This window comes from Ovis aries, chromosome 3 (assembly GCF_016772045.2).
Source record: "Ovis aries strain OAR_USU_Benz2616 breed Rambouillet chromosome 3, ARS-UI_Ramb_v3.0, whole genome shotgun sequence".
Classification (NCBI taxonomy): Eukaryota; Metazoa; Chordata; class Mammalia; order Artiodactyla; family Bovidae; genus Ovis; species Ovis aries.
Genome location: NC_056056.1, coordinates 140195885 through 140213453, shown reverse-complemented (window position 1 = coordinate 140213453; position 17569 = coordinate 140195885). Strand labels below are relative to the sequence as shown.

The following is a 17569-nucleotide window of genomic DNA, read 5'->3' as shown; positions in this document are numbered from 1 at the left end:
ACCCTGAATTCCACAACTGTAACCCAGTCAAGAGTGAAAACTCCAATGCGCCAATGTAAGCATCCTACAATACCCAGGAAGTAATACTGAAAATATGTAATATTTAAAATAGTAAAAATATGGTAATATTTTCTGGACCCTCAGAAAGTACTCTGGAATGATAATTCTTCAAGAATTTCTATCTTCTCTTCCCAACAGCTAGGCCACACATTACTCCTTTTCATTCACACATTTAGAACAAGACTTCCCTAGTTCCAGGATCCTTTAAAGCTTCCACAAGATAAATACTGTCTACTACCTCAGGTTCCAGAAGGCTCACCCTTTTTGCAGAACAGGGCCTCTTCTGGAAACCGGGAAGCAGGGACAAGAGACCAAACCTCCTTGAACTCCTGATCTAAAGCCAACCTGGCAGCTCCGAGCTGATTCTTCCAGCCAGGGTGGCGGTGCTAGAGCTTGGGCCATGACTAATTGCTTTTAGTGCCTTCACACAGCAGCAATGTCTACAGCCTGTGTTTTCTTTGCAAAAGTTGAAGTGCATTAAAAAGGCTAAAGCCCCCGTCACCTTTTGGCTCCTCCTAAAGAAAGCCACACAAGTGGATCGGACTGGGTCATTCCTAGGAGTCTTGCCACCCTGGCTCTCACCTAAATGACTCCCTCAGAGGTTATTGAAGCGATCCTGCAGGGCTTCTAGAAAGTTCACTCAGTGGATGGCGATTCCAATCTGGGCTAAGGAGTCCTTTTCTCTCCATAAACTTGTAGGAAATAGGGTACTAGATGAAAAATTTCTAAGGAGAGGAAAAGGAGACTAACAACAGATTTGGGTCTACTGTTTGTATCCAAACTTTTATATTAATATACATGTGTGTATACAAATATATACTAGGTACACACACACACACGAGCGTGTGCAATGGACAAAAGAGGAAAAGAACAGAAAGAATAGATGAAGTTCTGGCTGTTAAAATTATGTCAGTACTGGGCAAATGCCAGTACTAAGCTAATCACATAGGATACATTTATTTTTGCCTTTGGCTTAGAAATTCATTTTTTCACAGTTCCAGAAGTCCAAAATCAGGTGCTGGCAAGTCTTGTTTCTTCTGAGGCCTCTCTCCTTGCCTTACAGGTCGCTGTCTTCCTGCTCTGTCCTGACATAGCTTTTTGTCAGTGTCTGTTTTGTCTACGTTGTAATCTCCTATTTTTTTTTAAGAATAAATTTTTATTGTTGTGAAATAGCCTATCTGAAATCTAACTTAGTCTTGAAAACAAAAACTGGAAAAATGCGGGAAAGTAACAGAATTAGTGACATGTGTCACTAAAAATGTTAAGGCCATACTTAGAAAATACTACCCATTCAGTTTATCGTATATTTATTGAGGTGATGAAAGGATTTTAAAAGCTTGAAAGTGTCAAATTCAGGGATCTGAGGCAGTTTCACAGAAAAGTCACATTTGAACTGGCTATTGAAAAAGGGGGGGGGGGGAAAGTTCTGGTTCTAAAGCTAATATATACCCACTGCAGAATCTTTAGAACAAACATTGTACAAGAAACCCAACACCCAAAATGGGCCACTGTTAAAGTTTAATGTGCTCTTTCCTCCCTTCTTTTCTTTTTCTTTTCCTTTCTTTCTTCCTTTTTATCTCTCTTTTATTAACTTTGAGATTTTAGTGTTTTTAGTCTATTGTTTTTCATGTAATACTACATAGTACACATTTGAAAAATAGACATGTTTTTAAAAAAATGTTAGTTCCATATTAATAAATAATATGTGTAGAAAAATTAGAAAATACAAGCTTGCAAATGAAGGAAAAAACAAATAAAAAGAAAAAAAATCACCTGTTATCTCAGCAAGCAGAGATGATCACTGTATATATATATTGGAATATCAGCTTCAGGGGTCTTTCTATGCACATAGATATAGTGCCTGGCGCACGGTAGACACTTGATAAGTATCTGTTAAATGAAAAGAATGAGTACAGATTTTTAAAAAATATGTACATTTACAAAAATGGAAATCATACCACAGAGTTTTTAAGATGTATTTTTTCACTTAACAAGATATAGTCTCCCATCCTGAGTTATGTCCATAACACAGTTCTACATCATTACTGAAAATGCTCCTTAACTGCTTGACTGTGCCATAAATTGACATCCAGCCTGCTATTGCAGGCCAGTCGAAGTGCCTGGTGGACGGGAGACAACAGGTGGAGACGGGCCCTAAGCTGAGACTTCTCAATGAAGGGGAACATGGCCCATGACAAAGAGACAGGAAGTGCCGGTCAAGTTTAAGAAACAAAAGAATTACAGTTTCACTGAAGCACAGAAGCAATTATCAGACTGTACAGTCAATTATAAGATTGAATGAGATCATCACGTGAAGATTTTGATGTTAACCCAACTACAATGACTATCCCCCAGCGTCTATAACAGGTTACAAATGACAGTTGACTAAGCACAGAACATTTCTGATCCTTCACCACAAAATTCAGAGATATTCTTAAGAAGCAGTATTATCTTGGTATGCTTATTGGTACATTTTACTAATACTACCCATGTGAAAAACATAAACTTCTCTACTCTTCATGGTGATACATATCAAAGAAGAGGTTATACAGAGAATTTAACATTGCTTACAGGTTTCCTTGGTAGCTCAGCTGGTAAAGAATCTGCCTGCGAAGGAGGAAATCTCCGCTCGATTCCTGGGTCAGGAAGATCCCCTAGAGAAGGGATAGGCTTACCCACACCAGTATACTTGGCCTTCCCTGGTGGCTTAGATGGTAAAGAACACACCTGCAATGTGGGACACCTGAGTTCGATCCCTGGATTAGGAAGATTCCCTGGAGAAGGGCATGGCAATCCCCTCCAGTATTCTTGCCTGGAGAATGCCCGTGGACAGAGGAACCTGGCAGGCTGCAGTCCATGGGGTCACAAAAAGTTGGGCATGACTGAGGACTAAGCACATACAGCCTACTGAAACAAGCAAGACCTTTTCATATAAAGTAACAATAATAAAACATTTGCATGATAGAGACCAAACTGTACCGTAAAACAAAGACTAAACAACCGTAAAACAACCACATCATGATGATGTGATCACTCATCTAGAACCAGACATCTTGGAATGTGAAGTCTACGAACAAAGCTAGTGGAGGTGATGGAATTCCAGTTGAGCTGTTTCAAATCCTGAAAGATGATGCTGTGAAAGTGCTGCACTCAATATGCCAGCAAATTTGGAAAACTCTGCAGTGGCCACAGGACTGGAAAAGGTCCGTTTTCATTCCAATTCCAAAGAAAGGCAATGCAAAAGAATGCTCAAACTACTGCACAATTGCACTCATCTCACATGCTAGTAAAGTAATGCTCAAAATTCTCCAAGCCAGGTTTCAGCAAAACGTGAACCGTGAACTCCCTGACGTTCAAGCTGGTTTTAGAAAAGGCAGAGGAACCAGAGATCAAATTGCCAACATCCGCTGGATCATGGAAAAAGCAGGAGAGTTCCAGAAAACATCTATTTCTGCTTTATTGACTATGCCAAAGCCTTTGACTGTGTGGATCAAAATAAACTGTGGAAAATACTTCAAGAGATGGGAATACCGGACCACCTGACCTGCCTCTTGAGAAATCTGTATGCAGGTCAGGAAGCAACAGTTAGAACTGGACATGGAACAACAGACTGGAAATAGGAAAAGGAGTACGTCAAGGCTGTATCTTGTCATCCTGCTTATTTAACTTATATGCAGAGTACATCATGAGAAACGCTGGACTGGAAGCAACACAAGCTGGAATCAAGATTGCCGGGAGAGATATCAATAACCTCAGATATGTAGATGACACCACCCTTATGGCAGAAAGTGAAGAGGAGCTAAAAAGCCTCTTGATGAAAGTGAAAGAGGAGAGTGAAAAAGTTGGCTTAAGGCTCAACATTCAGAAAACGAAGATCATGGCATCCGGTCCCATCACTTCATGGGAAATAGATGGGGAAACAGTGGAAACGGTGTCAGACTTTATTTTTTTGGGCTCCAGAATCACTGCAGATGGTGACTGCAGCCATGAAATTAAAAGACGCTTACTCCTTGGAAGAAAAGTTATGACGAACCTAGATAGCATATCCAAAAGTAGAGACATTACTTTGCCAACTAAGGTCTGTCTAGTCAAGGCTATGGTTTTTCCTGTGGTCTTGTATGGATGTGAGAGTTGGACTGTGAAGAAGGCTGAGCGCTGAAGAATTGATGCTTTTGAACTGTGGTGTTGGAGAAGACTCTTGAGAGTCCCTTGGACTGCAAGGAGATCCAACCAGTCCATTCTGAAGGAGGTCAACCCTGGGATTTCTTTGGAAGGAATGATGCTAAAGCTGAACTCCAGTACTTTGGCCACCTCATGAGAAGAGTTGACTCATTGGAAAAGACTCTGATGCTGGGAGGGATTGGGGGCAGGAGGAGAAGGGGACGACCAAGGATGAGATGGCTGGATGGCATCACGGACTCTATGGACATGAGTCTGAGTGAACTCCGGGAGTTGGTGATGGACAGGGAGGCCTGGCGTGCTGCAATTCATGGTGTCGCAAAGAATCGGACACGACTGAGCGACTGAACTGAACTGAACTGAACAGAAAGCAAAATTGATGGAACCTAAATCCTCTCTAGAAGTGTAGCTGCAAATGAATGTGGGAAATGTAGTTTTCAATTTTTCATCCACTGCAGAACTGGACTAGAAAGAAGTAGGAACACATACTGACTGGGCCAATCTATCACAAAGTGTCTTTGCAACTGAAATTGTATTTTTGCTTATTAATCCCCCAAATTAGAAGGAAAGTTATGACCAACCTAGACAGCATATTAAAAAGCAGACATTACTTTGCCAACAAAGGTCCGTCTAGTCAAGGCTATGGTTTTTCCAGTAGTCACGTATAGATGTGAGAGTTGGACTATAAAGAAAGCTAAGCACCGAAGAATCGACGCTTTTGAACTGTGGTGTTGGGGAAGACTCTTGAGAGTCCCCTGCACTGCAAGGAGATCCAACCAGTCCATCCTAAAGGAGATCAGTCCTGGGTATTCAGTGGAAGGACTGATGTTGAAGCTGAAACTCCAATACTTTGGCCACCTGATGCGAAGAACTGACTCATGTGAAAAGACCCTGATGTTGGGAAAGATTGAGGGCAGGAGAAGGGGACAACAGAGGATGAGATGACTGGATGGCATCACTGACTCAATGAACATGAGTTTGAGTAAACTGTGGCAGTTGGTGATGGACAGGAAAACCTGGCGTGCTGCAGTCCATCGGGTCACAAAGAGTAGGACACGAATGAGCAACTGAACTGAATTGAACTAATTCCCCAATCTATTGATTAGCAAGGTGGGATTTCCAGGTGGCTTAAACAATAAAGAATTTTCCTGTAAATGCGGGAGATCCAGGTTCTATCCCTAGGTCAGGAAGATTCCCTGGAGTAGGAAGTGGCAACCACTCCAGTATTCTTGCCTGGAAAATCCCCTGGACAGAGGAGCCTGGCGGACTACAGCCTATAGGGTCACAAAGAATTGGACAGAACTGAAGTGACTTAGCACTCACACAATAAAGAGCAAAGTGGTGGGACCTGGTACCCATTCTGCTGGTACAATTTTAGCAGATGCTGCAAAGGTGTCCTCTGCAGCCAACAACTGTGGTGGTGAATTCCTGACCATCAGATTTGGCCTCAGTGATGCGTTCCCAGAGGATGCAGTTCAAACAATGAGAAGCTGGCTTCCTGATGGAGGCATAAGAGAAGACCCTTAGGTGAGCTGAGTGGTGGTACTCAGTGTTTATTCCTAGAGATTGAGCCCAAAGCCTGGTCTGCCATCTTTTCTAGCAATTTTACAGGTTTTAATTCCCTGTATTCAATCCCTTTTGCTTAACATACAAGAGATCTCTGTTTATATGCAGTTAAACCCTGACTGATATTCTTAATTTTATTTTTTTCAATCTCTGAAATTTTTTATTATGAGAACTTTTAAACATATACAAAAGTGAACATAACATAATAATGCACCCCCATGTACCAACTTCAGGCCGGTCTTGTTGAAGTTTTATTCCCAGCATCACCTAGAATTATTTTACAAAACATTCCAGATATCATCTGTAAATACTTCAATACATATTTATAAAAAGTCAGATCCATTTTTAAAACAATACCACCATATCACAATCACATCTAAAACATAACAAGAACCCCTAAATGACACTAAATAGTCAGCGACACATGTGTGCTAAGTCACTTCAGTCATGTCCCCCTCTGGAACCCTACGTACTGTAGCCTGCCAGGCTCCTTTGTTCATGGGATTCTCCAAGCAAGAATACTGAAGTGGGTTGCCATGCCTTCCTCCAGGGGATCTTCCCTGACTCAGGGATCAAACCTGAGTCTTACATCTCCTGCACTGGCAGGCAGGTTCTTTTCCACTAGCACCACCTTGGAAGCCAAATATCCAGTCAAGTATACTTAAGTGCAAAACTGCTATGAATGACTATTGGTGATTAAGAAGAATAAGATCATACCTCTCCTAGTTCAGCTCCTGGGAATGAATTACGACAGCTAGGTCAGTGGTTTTGAGAATCTGTTAAGTATAAGGCCAGTTATGGTTCTATCTTCCTGACGACTCTTCCCACGACATCTCTTCCCATAACCAAGTGAGTCTATTTACATACTGGGGGTCCCTGGCTCACTGGACTCTCAGATGGTAATAATATAATCTATGAGCTGCTTCACTATATTTCAAAAGGCCTTAAACAGGCTAAACAGTTTAATCACAATGTCATGAGTCCGTACTTTTGGCAAAACTGCCTTAACTTGGTGTGATAATCCTAGATTCTGACTGGCAATGTTATATATCTTAGAGTAACAAAAGTGGGAAGTGAATTAATATTGATGCTAAAGCTGAAACTCCAGTACTTTGGCCACCTCATGCGAAGAGTTGATTCATTGGAAAAGACTCTGGTGCTGGGAGGGATTGGGGGCAGGAGGAGAAGGGGACGACAGAGGATGAGATGGCTGGATGGCATCACCGACTCGATGGACGTGAGTCTGAGTGAACTCCGGGAGTTGGTGATGGACAGGGAGGCCTGGTATGCTGCAATTCATGGTGTCGCAAAGAATCGGACACGACTGAGCGACTGAACTGAACTGAACTGAAATTATAGTCAAAACTCTCTAAACAGTATGCTTCAGATCCAGCTGTTGCACTGCATATAAATTATACTTCAACTAAAATAAAAACTTAGAGTGGATACAATCTTTGAAAACCCAGGGTCCTTGGGAGGTGGGGAATGACCTTCAGTAGTGAAAGACTGGGATTCAGTGAGCAGTCTCAGAAGAGAAGGTGTTTTCTCTCTTCTTACTCAACACTGATGACTTAGCCAGTGCTCCTGGTCTCGGCTCTGCTAGGACCTGGCCTCCCTCTCTCCCTCTGCTGGCTCCCCCAGCTTCTGTCAATCACGCTTAGCTCCATATTTGGAAAGCGACTTTGAACAATCAGCCTGCTCCTGTCTCTGCTGCCAACAGTCTAAACAGCTTACCCCTGTTCTCATCGCTCCCTTGAATCCTAGTTCTACTGGCAAATCCTGGCTCCACCCCTCAGGAGCTGTGCTGTCTCTGGGCAAGCAGGTTAATATCTCTTTGTCTCAGTTTTAGGGGCTTCCCTGGTGGCTCAGAGGTTAAAGCATCTGCCCGCAATGCGGGAGACCTGGGTTTGATCCCTGGGTTGGGAAGATCCCCTGGAAAAGGAAATGGCAACTCACTCCAGTACTCTTGCCTGGAGAATCCCATGAACAGAGGAGCTTGGTGGGCTACAGTCCACGGGGTGGAAAAGAGTTGGACACGACTGAGCGACTTCACTTCACTTCTGTCTCAGTTTTGCCATCTGTAAAATGGAGATAAAACAGTATCTACCTTGCAGAGTCACTATAAAGCTTCTGCAACTGGGTCTGTGCCTGCCCTGGTTCTGGTAAGCGAGGGCGACTGTCACTGCGACTATTGCTACCTCTTCCTAATCAAGGCAAGAGGCCTTTTCTCAGTTCTCAGCCTTTCACCTCCCTGCGCAGGAGGGACACTGTTTCCTGAACCCCACCACCTTGCTTCTCACTGCATCTGCAAGCATCCGCATTCTCAGGGGAACTGTTTCCAGCCTCCACTGCCAGCTCCTGCCCTCCTCCCAGCCTTTGTGCTCCGTGTGGGGGCAGCCCCAGCCCCACCCCCCTTCCCTTCACACACTCACAAACTCTTTCCTTTGTAAGTTTCAAGCCTGAAGTGTCAGTCTTCATCCCACAGGGGCGTCTTTCAGATCTCCTTTCCCCAGGGCTTTTCGTTTTACAAAACTAGAATTCCTCTAGAAACTAGGAGATAGGATTTCTGTCATACTTCCTACTTGCTGATGATGACGTCACTTAACATGCCATTTATTTCTTCATCTGTAAACTGAGAAAGCTGGAGGGGAGAGACAATCTCTCAGGTTCCCTCCTCCTGCTCAGAAAAATTTTCACAAATTCTTTTCAGACCCCAGCTGTCTGGGAGACCTCTTCACGTGAATGTTTGTCATGACCTCCGACTCCACGTGCCCCACTGAACATACCATCTGACCTCACACGTCAGCTTTTCTATTTCTGTTCATGATAATGTTGGTTCCCCTCATCACTCAGACTTGGAACCCAGGTATCTAATCAGTCTCTGAGTCCTATCAACATTTCATACCATCCCTTCCTCCCTCTTGTTCCTTCTGGCTCCACAATCGTAGCCTGGCTGGTCGCTTCCCCCCATGCTGCCTACTGAGCCCAGCCCACTCCATTTACAGACACAGATTCTTCTTGAAAATCCATGTCTTTCGTATTCCTCTTTTCCCCTTGCCAGTCCTAAGTGTTTCTACTAGTCAAACCCCTGGAACAGCAAATTCAAAGCCAAGATTGCCCTGAACTCTTCTTTTTCCCCTTAATATTTCTTTATTTATTTGGCTGTGCTGAGCCTTAGTTGCGGAATGTGGAATCTAGTTCCCTGACCAGGTATGGAATTCAGGCCTTCTTGGGAGTGTGGAGTCTTAGCCACTGGATCATCAGGGAAGTCCCCTCTTAACTCTTTAAATTTCTCTCCCAGGATGTTCCTTCTGAACCTTTCACTGCTGTAATGGATCTGCTTTGCAGTTTTCAGCTTTCCTCTCACTGCCCCCCACCTTGGCCCTGAACATACTTCTCAGCCACTTCCTTTCCCATTGAGCCTGTGCTCACTGAAGTACATTTCTTTCAAAAAGCCCAGCTTGCTGGCTTGAGTGGTTTTTTTAAAAAAAAGATTATTTCAAGCCAACCTTCTCTTAAGGTCTTCCTCCAGTGACCAACTTGTGATTATTTACCTGTGATGACTTCTCATAGCACTTTTGTATACTCATTGGATTATAGGAAGGGGTCTTATATGTTTTCATGATCTCTTCATGGAGTTATCCTCTTTCCTAATTACATTCTCAACTTCTCGAGGACAGGGAGCACAGACCTTTTAGCTCCCTAATACACAGTGATAGTAAAAACGTTAACAATAATGATGACTCAACTGATCATCTGCCCGCAGACAATATAGCACAATCCTCACAAACACAATTTCTCAGGAAAACAAAGATGATAAGTTAAAAGAAGCAACATGTACAGCTGCTCCATATAGTTTTCATTAACTCTGCCACTGTATTTTACTTTCGATCTGAGCATGCACAAAGTATGTAATATACTTAAAATTGTAAAGCACTATATTAATGAAAGGTATCTATCATTAACAACCCAGTCACTATGGCTGGAATGTTTAAGAATTCTTGGTATGATTTCTACAAGCCCACAGAAAGGGTTACATTAAAGTAGTGGTTCTCAACTAGGGACCATTTTGGCCCCCGCCCTCAATGGACATTGGCCATGCCTGGAGACATTTTTGGCTGTCACAAGTGAGGGGGTATTGTAGGCTTCTAGCGGAGAGAGTTCAGAGGTGCTGCTAAACATCATACAATGCACAGGACAGCTATTCATATCAAAGCTTTATCTGGCCCCAAAGGCCAGGAGCACTGGGGATGAGAAGCCCTGTGTTACAGGAAGCTCACAGAGGAATAAGGACTGACCACTCCTGCAGGAGGCAGAGAGGAACAGCTCACTTCCTTGAAATGATGGACCCCTGGTCCTGTCTTGTTTACAGTATCCCAACACCTGCTCCACAAGAAATCTGTTCAGGTTCCTAGATGATGTTTTATTTTTATTTTTGTATTGAACTATTTCACTTTATTAGAAAATATTTGACTAGGTAATACATGTACACAGTACACCATTCATAAAGTACACAAGCGTCTACAGTGAAAAAAGCATCTACAGTGAAAAAAGCCTCCTTCACTGCTGTGCGATGTGCTCAGTTGTGCCAAACTCTGCGACTCCACGGACTGTCGGCCGCCAGGCTCCTCTGTCCATGGAATTTTCCAGGCAAGAATCCTGCAGTGGGTTGCCATTTCCTACTCCAGAGCCTTCACTGCCTATCCCCCCAAAAGTTCCATCCCATGTTTTCTTCTATAACTTTCACAATTTTATTTTTTACATTAAAATCTTTGGCTCATCTAAATGGATTTTTCAAATGTCTCTTATTAACATGCCCAGCCTAAGATGTCTAGGAGTTAACCTTCCCATTGAGATCTTTTGGAATTATTCTCATTTCTCAAAGAGAGAAAATACTAATAAACTTTAGAAGTTAATGAAGTTAACCTGCAACTCTGGATACAGGAGGACAGACTGTATTGTACACTACATTTAAAAATTTAACTTTAATTAAAACAGTGAGTGTCTTTGAGCAGTGTGAATACACAAAAGTAAAAATCTTTCTCATCAACTGAAAATTAATAGATTTAAATAATTATGTACAGAGTTCAAAAAGAGCCCAAAATATATTCCTATAACCTTTGAGAAAGTCTCTTTCTCTGCACATGTACTTTTTGCTCTAGCAATACCTCTGATCAAGAATTACTACTGGACTAAAAACAATGAATGGCAACTTAATTTTTTTTTTTTTAAGTTCTGGCTAACTCCAAACAAACTACTCTAGGAAAAATAGAAATCATGACAAATTGAAAGCACCACAGAGTGGTGCATATAAAGAGGATCACTTATAAACATTTAAAAATATACTTTTATTTGAAAAGAGAAAATATAATAAAACACCATAATTCATACTAAATGATGTTACAGTCTTTGAACAAGCTTTTTTTCTTTTTGGACTTTTTCTGAGGCAAAATCTGAAGTTCGGATTAACAGATGCACTCTCAAAGATCTCTCCTAGTTTTAAAATCCTCTAAATTTATGATTCTATATACTGTTTCTTAATGGATCACTTTCAGAGATAAGATGGGCTTGTAGACAAGTCTTTTGAATAGGAGACGCAGACTAGTAATCCTCAATTCTAACTACACACAGAAATCACCTTGGGAGGTTTGGAAAAATAATAGTGATAACATGCCCCCTAATACATACCAGTTTCTGATTCAGTTCGTCTAGAATGGAATCTAGGCATGGATATTTTAAATGCTTTGAGAAGATTCTAATGTGTTGCTAATATTAAGATCTGCAGATTATATTAAAAGCTAAAAACAAATGTAGCTGGAGCCCAAGTAGGTAAGACAAATGAGCAAAGCAGATTGGGTACAAGAAACTGGAGAACATGTGTCTCGTCTATTTCAGTAAAAATAAGACAGATCTTTTTATTTCTTTTCAAGAAATGCCAGAAATCAAGTTTTAAGTGAAATTCAGATACTTAAATGTTGACAGCTAATTCCAAACAATTTAAAGAGAACAAGTCTTACAAAATACACCCACAGGTTTCATTTGGTTCTATAGTCACCAACATAACAAAACCAGTTCAATAAATCAAGCCCAACTTTTCCTCTGTGTTCTGTCCTGCCATTCTCCCAACTCAAAGGCCCCTCCTCCCAGACCTCGAGCCATAAACTCTCCCTTTCCTTTTCCTTTCCATTGTTCCCTTCTTTTCCAATCTTCTTTGTCTTCCGTCACTCCTAAGAGATGGAAACTGAGATCCACACATTAAATCTTTATGTGGCCCTGGCTGCATCACTCTGACGGGCTTCTCTACCTGGGAAAATTCAAGTTATAAATTGTAACCTGAGGCTGTGACTCCATGATATCAACAACCAGCTGGTTTTGTGAAGTCGGGGGAAAAGCCAATCAAGCTCATAACTCCATATTACCAAGAGGTTTATCAAACAAACAATATATGTAAGTCATCATTTAATTTCTGCTCTTGTTTTGTTTTTAAATCTAAATCACTTATAAAAATTACGCCAGTATTGTTTTTAAAAATTCTGCTGTCTGAGCTCTATGCCAGGCCAACTAAATCTGAGTCTCTGGAAATGGAGTCTGGGCATTGGTAGCTTTTAAGAGACTTTAGGTGAATCTGGTGTGAAGCCTGCTTTGAGAATCATTAATCTTAACCTATCCTAAACCTGCATATTACCAGAGTTTGAAATTGTTCAAGGATATTCTCAGCTCTGTTCTCATTGTACCTTCACAACTCAGACACTGTCATTAGTATCGTACAGATGAGAAAAGAAGGCATTAAGAATGTTAGCTGAGTTACCCAAGGGGACCCAGTTAGTTACAGGCAAAGATACACTATAGCATTACCTGAGGCAGAGTTCCTTGACAGGAACCTGGGTGCTTGCAAAGTTTACCCAAACCATGTTGCTTTCCTATCACTGGATTCCTTTATGCTTAGTAAGTAACCCTAACACACAGGTGCTGAGCTGAAACCCAATGACTAAAATGCGATCAACTTCCAGATATAAGTTTTTTAAAAAGACTCAATTTAGGGCCAGTGTTCTAAGGCGTCCTTCTCTAAAGTCTATGATGCTATTTGGATTTCACTTCCTTCTATGCACTTGCCTCCCCCACCTCCATACTACCTTTCATAGACAGACGCACGTTCGCCCAGGGACTAAAAAGTTTCAGGTAGCTTCCGTTAAGACATTTTCAGAAAAATATTTTTAAATGATTAAATATTCATTGAACATTAGAGGTAAGGGAACTTTCCTGATCAACTTCCCCCACCTCCTCTGATAGATGAGAAACCTGAAGTCTCTTTTAATTGAGTACCTATGGAGTACTAACAGTGCGCCAAGCTCTTCACATCTATTATCCTCACTAACCCTTCAGGATAACTCAATAAGTACCACTATCATCACCACCATCACTACCATTTAACAAATGGGGGCAGGGAACTGAGGCTCAGAGATGCCAAACAACTTGCCCAAGGTGTCTAGGCTAGTGAGTTGAGACTGGGCATTTACATTTGACTCAAAGTATCTGTCCTTACTTCACCTTCCATCACCTGGACTGATGGTGCAAAATGTGAAAGATAAATATGAAAAGGCTAGGAGGTGATCAGTGAACACTTATTTGAAGAGGCAGAAAGTGGTATTTGGGCTAAGCCTTTCACAAATATATAGCATTTCAGCAGGCATTCCAGTTTGGAATCAGCATCCATATTGAGGCAGAAAGTGACAGGGAGGACATAGGGTGAACTGGGAGAAAGTGATGGAAAGAGGTAAGGAACAGATTAGATTGTGGAAGGTCCCAGGTGCCTGACTAAGGAATTTAGACTTTAATTGTAGGCAACTGACTTTGACAACCAGTGGTTTTAAGAAAGATTAATTAAAAATTAGTTTAAAAAATACAGATCCCATGGAAGTGTGGAGACTGAATTAGGGGAGCAGAGCTTGATACCAAGGAGGCCAACTAGAAGCCCATTACGCCTCCTTTGCTGGCTACTTTACTCTTTACCCTTCACCGTGCTTGCATCTGCTCCCGAGTGCTGGTTTCTTCAGGGCACCTCCATGTCTGTTTCACCATTTTTGAATCCCAATAAACTCCTTAAATTGCCCTGTCTAAATCAAGTGATAGAGACCTGAACCTGGGTAGTGGGAATGGAGATGAAAAGACAGGTTTATGCGTCATTTGCAGGTTCCTGGTAACTGCTCAGAAATGAAGAGAAGGCATGAGAGACGGAGCAGAGTAGAGACTCTGATGCTTCAACTTAGCAGAGGAACAAATAACGAGATCTAGAAAGAAAGGGATGGTCAACAGTAGCATTAAAAGGTGAAAGATGTTTTGATTAAGATCTCAATCCAACAGGCATTTATTAAGCAGTTATTCTGTGCTGGGCATTAGGGAACAATGGTAAGACTAGTTTCACCCTCTTGTATCACCCAGAGAGAAAAAAAAGACAGTCTGGCAATAATCAGGTGCCTGGTCTCTTAGTCTCAGGACAAATGTACCCTCTTACAAAGACCCACCTAGAGGGTCATCTATCTCAGGCATCAGCCTTCCTCACGAGATTGATCTGGTTTTATTTGTTCACTGTAAGAACAAATCTCCAACATTCATTTATAGGTGTATTTATTGTCTGTCTCCCCCCAGGAGAAGGGATATCTCACAGAAACAGGGACTTTATCTTGTAGTTGCTAACTGCCACATAAACTCTCAGTAGGAAATACTCATTGAATATGTTTAGGGGAAAAAAAGTGAATTCACCTCATCAAAGTTAAGACCTCAAGCCAAACCAGGTGAGTTTCCTGATGTCTAAGGAACTACTGAAAACTACCTAACTCTTGAGGAGTAAAGCCAATTTGAAGTTGGGGCCCAAACTGAAATCCAGGGGGCCTACTAAGATCAGAGAGAGCCCTGACTTGGCTGATAGATTTCAGGAATACCCAGCCGGTGAGAGATTCATTTAACAATGAGGCCAGCCAGCCACCTAGCTCAGGTTTTATTTCCGTCGTCGTTCTGACGTCAGAAAAAGCACGAGTTGCCGCAGTTTCTTCTATCAAGGTGACAAATTACAGTCTTGTTGGGCCCTGGAGTCTGCAAACGATGGATTTATTCTCTCCTTACCCTTATATTAAAAAGTCTTAAACCCACGGCAGAGATGTCAGATCCTTTTCCAAACGCAAATAAATACGGTTTCCTAGCGTTGGGGTCTTTTCAACTCATGAAATACATCACCAGGGATTCGTCCGCGAAACTATGTGATGCTGGTGGCAATTAGGTTTTCACCGGAGAACCAGAGCAATAAAAACCCGCTCAGACACAAAGGACTCACAATTGTAGCACCAACTTCCCAAGCCGAAGACAGCCTGTGAAAGGCACGGGCGAAACGCCGGGACGCGGTTACCGCGAAATTCCTTTTGCCGCCATATGTACTTCTACCTTCTAACTACAGTTCAGTCCAAACCCAGGGCTGGGCACTTCCACAGGGAATCGGCGCCCAGGCAGCCCTGTAGCCTGGGGGTACCAGTGGGTGCTGAGGACCCCGAGTTCCGGGAGGGGCTGAGGACCCCGAAGCTCCGGGTGGTGGGGGCGTGCACTGGGGCGAAGGAACACTTTCCTCCGGGCACCCGCCAGCCGAGATTAAATGCCTATTGTGGTAAAATTTAGGGACACGAGGGTGATTCGGGGGTGGGGGGAAGACGTGGGAGTGCTGGGGAGACCACTCGGCGCTCGGGCCCCGCGCAATCGGTGCCCTTTTGTTCGCCAGCTCCAGCGGTTCCTAGCTTTCAGAACGACACTTCTCTCTTTCTCTCCTTCCTTTGGGAAAGAACCTCTTTGGGGCGGGAAAGGGCTGTGAGTCACTGCCAGCATCGCTTAATAATCCTCCTCACCCTCCACCCCGTCCCCCAACCTCATAACCCGCATCCTTTCCGTTACTGAGAGCCGGGCAGAGCTCGAGAAGGGCCGGCGAGCGTGTTCCTGTTTACTCGGGCTCCGTGGCTAGTCCCCGAGACCCAGCCGGCCTCACACTCAACCCCGGGCACATCACATGCCTTTCTTGGGGCTCCTAAGACACAGGAAATTCCCCGCAAATGCCCAGCACTCAACCACTGCTCGGCAATGCAGTGGAGCCCTCACCTCGGCGCGCTCTCTAGACCCGCGTGGTCCCTAACCCGCGAATGATTTAACCAGATCCGGCACCACAATCTGCCACTAAGAAAACAGACCCCAGAAGTAAGCCGCAGCCCACGCAACGCTGAAACCAGGGGCTCCGCGCCTCTTTACACTGCCGCAGGGGTCAGCAGAACCGTGGATCTGACTTTTCTCTTGGTAAAAGCAAAATCCGACCGCATCCGGCTCAGCCGCGCACTCCTTCCTTTCACGCTCGCAGGGATGACTTCTGCGTTACCGCCTCCTCTCACATCTAAAACGTCCCTTTCCTCCCCACCGCTGCTCCCTCAGCTCTCCCTGGGAACGGGAAATCCTCTTACCTCGGGCCAAAAAAAAGGGGGGGAAAAGTGGTATCCGCCCTTCCCGGATTTTCCCCCAGCCTTGCGATGTCCTTTGTGTCAAGGTCTGGCTGCCTTGGCGGATGAAAGGTGCCCTCCGTCAGCCAGGGCTGGGCGGGGAGGCTCGGCGTGGCGTGGCGGATTTCCGAGGAAGGTGAAGGGCGGCGACCTTCAGGCGGAGCGGCGTGCCGCCCCAGCCCGCGCACTCCTGGCTCTCCTCCTCCTTTCGGGGCCGATTGCATCAGAAGCTCCCCCCACCAGCAACCCTTACCCACACGGTACTCGCCAGGCTCGCACTCACATCCGCTCGCTTGGCCGCAGAGGTTTTCGAATCAAATCAGTCATCTCCTACTGGGGGACGCGTCGCCCTTGCGCATCCATGGCTCGCGATGGTTTAGCTGTTCAGGCTATTCATCCGCGTCTCGCCTGCCGTCGCCTCCCCTCCTGCGCGTCCGCTCTTTAACCGAAGCTGCGTGTCACTGAGCGATGCCCATCACATGGTGTCTCTTGCCTAGGCGGCTGCCCCTGGCTGCCTCCTTGTCGCCGTCCGCCGAGGATGCGGCGACCGCAGCCGGCGAAGGTTGAGCATCGGAAAGAGAGGGAGCGAGGGAGGGGTTGCGGGGCGCTTGTGTGCCGGGAGCGCCGGCGGTGGCCCCGGGAGCGGAGTGTGCGCGCAGTCTGGACACCTGCCCCACGCCCTCCTGGTGCCCTGCAGCGAGCCCAGAGCCCAGCTGCAGCGGTGGCCGCAGCCTGGGGGCCCTGGAGATGGAGAGGGGAGGTGGCTGGGAGGGCACGGAAGGAGGCGAGGAGGGCTGTGCGATGGGGGGCTGGGGGTGCATTGGGGGTGCGCCGGAGCCGGGCCGGGGCGCGTGAGCGCGGGGAATTGCATTGTGGGAAGGGCGCCGCGTGAGGATGGCCGCCGGAGTGGCTGGTCGGCTCACAGCCCTGCAAGCAGCGTGGCAGCCGCTGGCAGCGAGGGAGCGGCGTGGAGGCTCCCGAGGGACTGCGCGGAGGAGGCCGGGGACGGCCGGGAGCGCGGGCACCTCTGGAAAGCCTTTGTCCGTCACCCGCAGTGGGAGGCGCCTCCCCTCTTCCGGATCCAGCACCCGCAGTCCCGGCCAGCCCCCACCCCGAGATCTATGCTGAGGGGCTCTGTTGAGGGGACTGCGTGGTTTTGCTGAGCTGGGGCGCGCTCTGGGCTGGGGGGAGACCCCACGTGATCGAGCCCCGGGCGTGGCGCGTCGGGGATCAAGAAGCCG

General features: G+C 45.0%; 1 protein-coding gene across 14 annotated transcripts in view; it reads right to left on the bottom strand.

Moving 5' to 3' along the window:
* The window catches only part of SLC38A1 (solute carrier family 38 member 1), a 77099-nt gene extending 60199 nt beyond the window's left edge, over positions 1-16900 (bottom strand). For 4 of the 14 annotated variants that reach the window (XM_012174434.5, XM_042246828.2, XM_042246826.2 and 1 more), the window contains exons 1-2: positions 16293-16473; positions 1834-1950 (exon numbers count right to left, since the gene is read on the bottom strand). The gene's annotated coding sequence lies outside the window, so the exon portion shown is untranslated. Of the gene's footprint in view, positions 1-1833; positions 1951-5562; positions 5738-7761; positions 7884-8237; positions 16474-16611 lie in introns of those variants that run through there. The other 10 variants (XM_027967425.3, XM_060412704.1, XM_060412702.1 and 7 more) reach the window with 7 other exon arrangements.
* Positions 16901-17569: the final 669 nt, after the last annotated feature.